Below are 11,236 nucleotides of genomic sequence, written 5' to 3' on the forward strand. Positions count from 1 at the left end.
TTTCACCAGTCCTGTATTTGTACTAAAGTTCCAGAACTGCCGAGCAGATCGGACAATAGAGAATTTTGCTTTTATTTGTGCCAACTTGCATTTCAAAGGCTCAAAACATAGGAGCACTCATCATGTGTTACATAATTACTGTCACATGGAGGAACATCATACTCTGCTGAAAAACTCTATAGATAATCTGGGATAACAAATGACTGGTGGATAAAAGATGTCCATACATGTTTCTGTAATCATAGTTTCAGAAAGTAAAGTATCAGATTCTGAGAGATAACTGAAAACAGAGCTTGGCACCTAGAATAAATCAGGGACTTAAGAGTTAAGTAATCCAAGGACCAGAAAAACATACAGAAGAGATGTAAATGGATCAGTGGGAGCAAAGAAGATCAAAGAGTAAAAGCAGTAATGTGGAAGAGAGAAGAATGCCTGTCCAGGGGGATAGACGCAGGGAATAGCAAATGCAGTTAGAATAAAAAGCAAGTAACCATAAACAATCTAGAACTAATGAAACAAACAGAGAACAAAAGGTAAGAAACAGCACAAGGGGGAATGCATTAAAAATAGTGTACAAAGGAGAAGAAAATCACAAAGGAATCGCATAACAATAACTTATTTTTAGATTATGTTTGCCTCCCAGAAGATGCTTGCAAACACCTTCCCCCATTCTAACCATACTGTATTTGAAAACATTTATTTATCTGGTGTTTTTCTCCCCAATCCAAAGCACATGGAAAAAAACAGTTTCCCCACGTTTACTGGGGTGAAAGTCCTTTTGATTTAAATCAGAGACTCACCATTAAGGTGGCTAAGCATTGCAATCCTACAGTGCCAGCCCATGTTTACACAGAAGTAAGTCTCACTGAATTATGCTGAATTTATGGCCTAGTAAATGTGTTTGGGGTTGCAGTGTTACAGCTCTTTTAGAAATAACACCTCCCCCCCCCAAAAAAAGAGAGGAATGGACCAGATTTCCCTGTGCTTGCGCTTCTTACACAAAATCAGAGGCAAATATAGGGGGTACCGATGCACCAGACCCTCAGGCAATGGGGCCACAGGATTCTAACCTAAGTAGGTGGTCTGGAGTGCAGACTGGAACCCCCATATGACACCTCCCCATATGCCCAAATTACACGTGAAGAGGTCACAGGCCCCCCCAGGCTAGTCCCAGCCTCACACACCATACTCCATGCATTCTTTACATGTGACAAGGGCCTTAATAGACACACTGATGTATAGACAGACATCCCCTTCATGGGTGGCGATCTCTCATATGGAGGGTCCTTTGCCTTCACAGCCTATGGAGTATGCAGACTGTGGGGTGCATGGCCAGCAGTGGGTGGAGCTAACTTGAAATATATATGTGTGTGTGTGTGTGTCTGAACCTCCTCCTTATAAGTTCCCAGTAAGGGGGGTATTATAAGAATTTTAAGGTTTTACATAAATGTACCAAGCAAGCACATACATAAATGTATAGACCACATGTCTGAGACCAAAGAAAAAGTCCTGAAACCATTTGTCTCTTACAAATTGACCTCAAATATTTCTCTGCAAGGTCGAAGGAAATGGGTAGCCTCCCCATTGTCTCTTTGCTCACAAATCCTGTCTCAAGGGCACAGTAAGATAGGAATAGGGTAAGCTGTGACCTGGATACAATAACTAAGTAGTTATCATAGCAAAAGAATTGCCAGGATGCCCAGGTAATCCAATCAGGTAACCTGGCAGACAGGATAAAAACAACGCACTCAGATTTCTGTTGTAGTCCGCCCCTTCTCTGGTGTACCATATGTATGATGTATGGATGGGTGGTCTTGGGCTCCAGGGTGGCAGTTCAAAAGTCTATATAAGGGCTTGCACATCTTTGTTCTGGGTCCTCCTCCTCTCTCCTGCGTGTGGGGGAGCACCCTGTTGCAACAGCTTTAATAAAGATCAGACTTACCAGCTTCTTTGCTTCTCAATATTCTCTGGTTGGCCTCTGTTATTTTCTCCTACTGATGGAGAACCTACAAAGGACTCTTGTGTACCCCATAAGGGAAAGGGAGCAGTTTTTGTTTACAACAGGGGGCTTTTGCACATCTTCATGCTAGGGGAAGTACTATCTACAAAATCAATTCCGAATGAAGTGAAAAGGGCAGGCAGGCAATGGTGAGTGCAAAGCAACTGGGAACTGTTCTTCCATTCCCAATCCCCTTACATCACATCCCAAACAGTGCTTGGCTGGGGCTTATGATTTCCTAGAATCATATAATTTTAGAGTTGGAGGGACCACGAAGGTCATCCAACTGTATAATCCAGGAGTGGACCAGAAGAGAGACATTCCCTCTCTGGTCAACTCCCCAAAGGCCAACCAGCATAGGCATGGCTGTGCCATGGAGCACTATTCTTGCCCTCCAACCATCTTCCCCACCCATGGGGCACACATGGGGATAATTCATTTGTACCTTAACAATTGATGTAAGGCATCTTGTAGAGCATTTTGACATAAAGGTGGCCTATGACTGTTTTGTATTTATTGCTTATTTATTATCAGGAGTTATGTCCCAATCACATTTCTTTGGTGGCTGAATAAATAAAACAAGCATTACCTAAAATATATACCACATCCCTCCTCTTCAAGGCACAGATAGTAGTGTATAAATTAATGCCGTTCTGAATCATTCTGCCATTGTCTTGAGTGCCCCACAGCTTGTGCATTTCTTGAAACGGTGATTAGGAGTAGGAAATCACAGCTATTCATGGCACCCCTAGTTTCAAAGTGCACCTAGCCAATAACTTGGCACAAAAGAAAGTCTGGATTCCCATAACATTTGTGTATGCATTTATGTATGAATTTAAAATACATGCTGTCTCCTGTGTTGTTACGAAAAGTAATGTGCACAGGGCTGGCTGGCTTCAAGCGTTTAGCATTGCTGGTTAAAAGTAAAGCCTGAAGCGGAACAACTAGCGCCATGACCATGTTTGTTGCCTTTCTGTTTTCTGGTTTTCAAGTACGATACATTTCTTGCCTTTCTTCCTGTACAGATGTAAAGTGTTTGATCTCAATATATACCCACCAGGCATGATGAAACAGCAGGCACCGATGTTATACTTTGCTGGCTAATCTGAATGGAGACAGCAGCAACAGAGGTGAATCCTTCAACACTACAAACAGCTTCTCAAAAGCAAATCCTGCCTTGCAGAGAGTCTTCAAAGGTCTGGACTCAAAGCAGTCAGATCCTGCTAACCCACTGCAGCTTGGCATGGGGAGCTGTAGTGATTTGTACAGGTCATTTCGGGCTGGCTTGTATTTGCATAAGCCTTGATGGCTCCAACTGACTTGGACCTTCTCTGGGTCACCCTGAATGTTGAGATGGGGTTGCCCTGAGATTCAAAGATGTGCTGTGAATTGTATTGATTAAGAGTTTATAGAACAACACTCTAAATCTAGGGAGTGCTGTGAAAACTCTGTATATAGGGTTGCTTCCTATACTAATTTGAAGTCAGGCATTGTGTGCTTTTTAAAATACTTATTCTGTGATAGTGAGGCCTCTGACATTGCTAAGCTAAAGCACTGTGATGCTAGGGAATTTTCATGAAAATCATAGAATTGTAGAGTTGGAAGGGAGCCCTTCGTGCTCTTTATTGCAGCTTGTAAAACAGTGATCGAATTGTCCCCCAAACCTCAGGCTTTTATATACATTATTTACACAATGAGTCCTGTCTGATTGGCTTATTCTGCTTCCCTCCTGGAGCCTGATTGGTCTTTTCCTGCAAGCCAATCAGTTGTTGCATTCTAGGATCCTACTTGCCTGTTGTTCTAGGATCCAAGCATAGTACATAACAGTATCCATGACAGATGGCCCTCCAACATCTGCTTAAAAACCTCCAGGGAAGGAGAGTCTACAACCTCCTGAGGGAGACTTTTCCCACTGCCAGAAAGTTTTTCCTGATGTTTAGTCGGAATCTCTGACTAAATTTGAATCCATTGGTTTGAGTCCAACCCTCCAGAGCAGCAGAAAACAAGCTTGCTCCTTCTTCTATGGGACAGCCCTTGAGATATTTGGTTCATATCTCCTCTCAGACTCCTTTTTTCCAGGCTAAACATACCCAGCTCCTTCAACTCTTCCTCATAAGGCTTGGTTGCCCTCCTCTGCACACATTGCAGCTTGTCAACATCCTTCTTAAATTTCGTCACCCAGAACTGGACACAGTATTCCAGGTGTGGTCTGAACAAGGCAGAATAGAGTGGTATTATTACTTCCCTTGATCTAGACACAATATACTTTTGTTGAAGCAGACAGTTGGCTGAGATTAAACTGTACAGAAGCCTTAGGAAAGGGGAAGCTATGCAGAGCAGACTACAGATTTGAAAACTGATGTATGGACATCCCAGGAAGCAAGGTGCAGAGGTGGCAGAAGGCCTCGAGGCAGGAAGACTGGAGCAAATCTTCACACTGCAGCCAGTGTCCCAAGAGAAGTGCCCTGTGCCATTTTCAAAGGATCCTTCCTGAAATACTGGCTGCATGCTATTGCAAATGAAACACCAAGATGATCAAGCACCTTTTGATTTAAAGTACAGCTTGTACAAAAACATAGCAAACAACTGTTGGAAATGTGGGGAAAGTAACGGAGACATGCATCATATGTGGTGGACATGTAGAAAGATTAGAGAATTTTGGTGCCTTGTTTATGATGAGCTGGAAAAAAACTTTGGGTTAACCTTTTAAAAAAGCTAAGCTAAGCATTCTCAACAACGATATTCCGAAAAATTTGAAGTTTTTCTATATGCCACGGCTGCAGCTTGAACATTGATAGCAATGAACTGGAAAGGCGGAAATGTTTCAGCTATAACGGACTAGCAAATAAGCCAAAAGGTACTAACTGTTGTAAGAATGTATTAGAAGGAATATAAAGAATAACTCAATAATGATAGTATATTCATTATTAGAATAAGGCTATACACCAGGAAATGACCTTTTTCTTTTTTTCTGGTTTTTTCTTTCTTTAACTCATGTTAATAAAAAGATAAGACAACAAAAGATAGTAAAATATGAATCAGTTTAATTTATGTAAATAAACAGAATACTACTTGTATATGGTTTTTGCTTACATGGATTATATATATGTTTACTCAAGAAGATGTACGATACATATGTATATGTATGTCATACGAGATATGCTATATGAAATGGGTCATATGATATAAGAGATTGTTAATAAAGCAAAAAATAACAAATAACAAATAAAAAAACAAAGTACAGCTTGCACAATCTCGTAGGCCCAGAAAACGGTCTGCTGGTAAGGTCTCTCAAGTCCCGGGAGTGAAAAGTTACTCTGCTATGGTCTGGGATTGCCTGTGGCAGCCTTCCTCTTCTCGGCGCTAAATTTGCAGCTCTCCAATTCTGTGATTCTATGATTCTTAGCCACAGGACAGAGACAGAGGGGGGCCAGTGGCAGGACATCTTGAGTCTTTGCAAGCATGCATATTGGATGTTGTCAAAGCCCTCCATCCTTTGCAAACAGTTGGTTGGAACACCAGTGGAGTTCGGTCCTTTCATCATGGCAAGCAGTGTGATACTTACATAGCCTGCATCCATCCCACTTCTCATACAGTAGAGCATTGAGAACTGATGGCCCTGAGCAAAACATCAGCTCCCTGAAGGTTACCATCTGGCTCCAAATTGCCAAGCCAGAGTCAAATGGTGTGTATAAATTTCCTTGTGGCTTTGAGTGGATACAAGAAACAGTGGTGAAAATAACCATTCTGCAAGTTTCTTAATAACATAAAAAATATATCCATTCTCCTCTTTTCTTGGCAGCAAAAAAATTCAGAAACTTAAAGAGGAAAGGAGCTTTAAAATTTGCCTTGAGGAATGGTTTGGGGAGTGTTTTATCTTTAGGCACATTAATACAAAAGGTACGTAATAAGCAAGTTCTCAATTTTTTGCAATACCTGAAAATTCAAGTTTATTATTCAAAATAATATGTTTGTTTTTGTACTGAAGAATTGCACCTTCTGAGGTTTTAATGATAACTCTGCTGGAGAACAGTGCCTACTATCCAAAGTATTCAGAGTGGTTTGATTAACAGTGATAAAATACTTTAAATTAAAATTGAGTGGAGAGTTGCTTACTGAGATGACCAATTCTTACAATGGACATCATATATATGCATATGCAATGGGTAAGCTTTTAATAAAAAAACTATAACATATACATTATGCTGTAAGAATATACAGATTGCATAGTAATTCAATTGCTACATGTTTGAATGATGCATTGAGACTTCCTTCCACATCTGATGGGGCTGTGACATCACCTAGCAACATGGAAAATATATTTTATTATATGTTAAAGACATTATAGTTAAAGAGATCCCATTGATACCTATAAATATTTTATGTGAAGCCTTATGTTAGATCTGAACACAGACAGTTATTGGCTAATTCATTAATTATAGGTAGGATTTTATTACTAAATATTAGGAACAAGACCATTTGCCAAGTCCTGAGATCTGGAAATGAAAGAATTGGAAGATGGTGTTGATTTGTAATACGACAATCCTAACCATGTCTTCTCAGAAGTAAATCCTACTGAGTGAGGCTTCCTCCTAGGTAGGTAAGGCTAGGATTGTAGCCTTAGTTGACCTGTTTTAAATATCTCCGGGGTGGAAATATTAATTTAAACCAGGCTTTGTTAACACAATAGAACCTATTTATACAATACTTGAACAAGACTGTACCATGGTGACCTGTTCATCTAGTAATACTGGCTATGGTTTGAGATAGATGCTGAATATTTTTCTCATTTTCTTTCTCAGTTTGGGCTGTAGGACTTTTTGTTCATTTAGTTTCTCTTGTTTGTACAGTAATGACTACAGTGATGATGTACGTGCATTTGTGTGTATGAATATATCAGAGTGGATGTGCTCATGGGACTTGGGCTTAGTTGTCATGTGAGGTGGTAGATGCATGTTAGAAGTTCCTCCCCCTCCGCTCTTTCCTCAAAGTGCTTCTCCTGTGGGAATTTCAACTCCCAAAGTGATATTTTCCACAGCCCTGTTTTCATGATTTAGCCTCTTTTCTGTAAACAATTTACTGTAATAAAGTGTGAACATCAGGGCTGTGTAGGAAGGTGTTAGTTTTTTGGGTCTAAAATGAGTGGCGTCTCTTCTAATGAGGGGCAGCTGAGTGGTACCATATGTTCCTAAGTTTTGAAATTAGTCGATCCACCCATTTAAACGACTTGTCATTTTTCTATTTTGTTCATACTTTCAGTTCCCTGAACTATAAGCTTGATTATTATGGAATGATCTTCGTTCTTTTACCCAGGTCCTTTATTCAAAGCTATTAATGTGATATTCAGCAGGTGCTGACAGACATAAAGACCTCCCTGAAAAGAGCGAAGATCAGAAGCTTGGCTCTCCAGGGGCTTGGCTCATTAGCAATTATCCATGGACTTATACATTATGAGGGAACTCTGGGAACATACAGATCCCTAGCTCAACAAGAAACCTCATTCATCTATCTGTTTGCTAAAAGCCCATTATAAATACCTTTTTCTGTAGCAAAGAGAACTTTAGTAATGGAAAATATAAGTAGCTGATACCTGACTAGTATCCACCAGTAGCACAAATGACAATCTTTCTGTCCTCAGAAAGCCTTCTTTCTAGATGTGGTGGGGAGACATGTTAGTTTATTCATAAGACTGTATAAATTGAGAAGGGGGATTAATTTTTAACCGGGGGGGGGGGGGAGAGACATACAGGTGAGGGGACATTAATCAATGCTCCAGGTCTCCTACCCCCTGGGGTAGGAGAGCACTTTCAGTCCAGCAGCAGGCATAGTCAAAGCAAGACATGGTTGGGCTATGAATGCAACTCTTACCTGTGTACAATGGGCTTCATTCCAGCTACTAGGTTCCTACAGACAGACATAAAGTCGTATCTCCATTCTGGCATGACTTTTCAAGGACACATTCTGGCAAAAGGAAGCAAAAGGAAGGTACAGAGCAAGGCCAGCTAGGGAGAAGCCATGGTGTAGGGAGGACCAGGGAGAGAAACCTGAAGGGCTCCATTTGGCTCCCACACCTGAGGTTCCTTGTCCCTGCTCAAGACAAACTCAGGATTAGGGCAGGTGAAGAGGGGAGAGGTCCATGCCACAAATGGGTATGAAGTTTAGATTAACTACACTTGGTGTCTGATGCAGGAATGGGGCGAACATGTGCAGAACAGTCTTGGCTGTCCCAATCACATCTAGTTTGGTCCTTAAACAATACAATCTGTAACCCACACTGAGATCTTAGGATGAAGGGCAGGCAGCAAACACACTGGTTTCTTTTGCTGTCATTTGTAAAGCTAGTAATATTTAGTAATTATTTCTAAGTACGATGTCTCATTGCAGTAGCCTTTTCTGCCCTTACTAAAATTTCAAGTAAAAAGCCCTGGTTGCACTTGTGCTTGTGTGTAGGAGCTATACACAAGGCTGGTTCCTTTCTGGTTTGGAAGTCCTTTCCTTTGTTGCTTTAGCTAATTTCACTCTGATATGTAGCTATATTTAACACATGGAATTTCTGACCTATCAGCAGAAATGCTCTAGCTATGAAGCAAATGAATCTTAATGTGAGCAGCTAAAGAAGCTTTGATTGTTTTTCCTGCTACTAGGCCAAGTCACTTAAGGAGAGGTTTACAATTCGGGGTTACAATTCTCATTAAAATACAAGTTTCTGAAAGATTAAAAGGTATCCTTTACTTTGATCTGCGAAAGGGAAAAGGAAAAGGGTTTATCAGCTTCAAGGGATTTCGGGTTTGCTATGGAGAATTTAACATAACCATAAATTTGTTTCAGTTGAATAGAGTGTTTTAATGTACACAAAATCAGACACAGGAAGTATTGGGAGCAGAAATTTGGAAAGAAGAAAGCAAAGAAGAAAGCATCACCACTTTAACATAGACGCAAAGGAGTTTTAACCTTCTATAATAATATTCCAGTGTCTGTATGCCTGTTTTCTTGGTGCTGGTGAGGGAGATCCTTCAGAGAACCTCCCAGTTTCCACCTGAGAGACAGATTCCCAAATCCTCCTTTCCCATTACTGCAGACTGGGACTAAGCCATATCATTGCTTTACAACAGTGCCATGTGAACATCACAGAAGGTAAGAGCCAAGAGGACCAAAAGGAAAAGGAATCAGGGATCCAGAGGAAGGAAGCTGGAGGAAGGAAGCTGGAGCTAGCAGTCAGCCATTCATCTTCAGACCTTATCTGCAACCCTATTTCCAATCACATGCACACCATTTGATATGCATTTTGCAAGTATGTTGTATACCCTCTGTAAAGGATGTTGTGGTGCATTTTATATTTAGCTGTCTTTTGGTATTGGAAAGTAGGCAGAAGAAAATCCACATTTCACTGGTGATGGAAATATGATCAACTAGCATTCTGGATTCAAAGATCTGCACTGGGACTTGCAGATCTGATGTTTTATGATGCACTAAGAACCCAGGAGGGCAGACCTGGCTTGCACATCTCCTCCACCCATGTTCTGATGATTCACACCATGTTGACCCACTCATCCACATTCAAATAACTGGTCAGCATAGTTTACTCTACATGAGCTGGAGGGTGGATTTCTGAAGCAGGGAGCCTTCTGTTCTCCAGGAAGCTCCCTGCACTTTTTACAATTTTGCAAATTCAAATAGCTAAAGTATCTTTAATAAAATAGCAACAGTATTCCGGTTTCTAAAATGTATAGAAAAGATTCTCAAAAAAGTGAAGAAAATAAACATTGGCTTTCAAGAGCAAAAAGATTGTGGTCATGGCTAGCTTTTTCTGTTTTTTAAACCTATTAGGTCAGGTTTATACTGAATTAAAGTTTGCCACTCTGCTCCCAAATCAGTGAGGTGCTAGCTTTTGTGACACATGTGCTAAACTGCAATCATGCACTATTATTAGTTCCCTGCTGAGAGCTAAAGATGAAGTTTGCTAGCATTGCTTTATGTATTATGCAGTTGTACATGGAAGGAAGACCAAAAAGCCATACCTGTTTGAACAGAAAGCCTGAAGCCAGAGGCTTTCTGTGACTAAGATTACAATCTGAAACAATTCAGGGCTGCTGACAAGGCAGTATGAGTGTACACACTTACTGGGCCTCGTGCCAACAGGGGACCCCGACTCTTAGCTTTCATTAAAGAAAGAAGAAGTTTATTGGGAAATTTAAAAGAAAGTTATAAAACAACTCCTGGAGATAACTTTAAAGCTTCAGTTTTTGGCAGGCAGCACTATTGCTTAATCACAGTTGCCAAAGAATTAAAGAAAGGAATGTTGACCAACAGAAAGAAATAGGGGAAGGTGGATGAAGGAACTTACAAGGGTATGTTTGTTTAAGCACTTTCCTCTGTGCTGATGTTATTTAATTCATTCATAATGCTGCCTTTACAGAATAAAACACAATTGCTATTAGTATTCAGTAGAAGGAATAATAATGCTGCTCCTCTAAGACCTCAAGGCAGGCTGGGAGATGAAGGCACAGTAATATTCTTGTTTCTATTGGCTCTGCCCAGAGCGAGGAGATACTCCCTCTCTCTTTTGCAACCTAGTTCTGTTTTAGTTCTTGCAAGCCCAGGAAGAGGGGTAAAGTCACTTGTTCTTACAGAACTTCACCAAGAGCTTCCTAACCACATTCATTCAGAGCCATATGAGGAAGTACCTCTACATGTGCCTTGTGAACTTCAATAAAATACACGTTTGAGAGCTTTGTGGAGTTTTGTTTATACTCTCCAGACTGAGAGAAGTCTCAGGACAGAACAGTGTTTCCTTTTGGAAATGAAGCAGAGCGGAGACTGTGGTGTCTTTATGATATATGGTTTATTTACACATATATATAACCTGAGCCTGTGATGGAGAGGTTCACAGCATTAACACCCCAAAAGGGTCTTTTTTCTCCCTTAGCCACAGCCTGGAATTCAAGCAGAGAATAAGCATTGCACTCTGATCCTCTGCTAGCTGCTTTTTCTCCAGCTTCTAGTTCGCATAACAGCAAATTCTGCCCTCAAACTCAGGCTTTGTCCTTCTTACTGAGAGCCCAGCCATTTTCGGTCTGACATAGAACTCCCTTTTATTTGTTCTCTTAATGGCCCATCACCCAGACAGTTACCACATCAGGAAACTAGCCTGGTTTGTTTGGTTTTTAACACTTGCTAGAATTAGAGGGGTCTGGCACCCACAAACTCATAACATTATGTTTTACTCGGAAGTAACAT

At 40.7% G+C, this 11,236-nt stretch overlaps 1 long non-coding RNA gene across 2 annotated transcripts; it reads left to right on the forward strand.

The window, feature by feature from the left end:
- The first annotated feature begins 3,814 nt into the window (after positions 1-3,814).
- LOC310761363 lies at positions 3,815-9,135 on the forward strand. Of its 2 annotated transcripts, XR_014547431.1 has the most exons (4): positions 5,299-5,684; positions 5,802-5,899; positions 6,467-6,595; positions 8,828-9,135. It is a non-coding gene; the product is annotated as an uncharacterized lncRNA (long non-coding RNA). The 2 variants fall into 2 exon arrangements; XR_014547430.1 differs by lacking the exons at positions 5,299-5,684; positions 8,828-9,135 and adding an exon at positions 3,815-4,856 and having other exon boundaries at positions 6,467-6,578.
- The last annotated feature ends 2,101 nt before the right edge of the window (positions 9,136-11,236 follow it).

The sequence above is a fragment of the Podarcis filfolensis genome (genome assembly GCF_964270895.1).
Source record: "Podarcis filfolensis genome assembly, chromosome: 4".
Taxonomy (NCBI): domain Eukaryota; kingdom Metazoa; phylum Chordata; class Lepidosauria; order Squamata; family Lacertidae; genus Podarcis; species Podarcis filfolensis.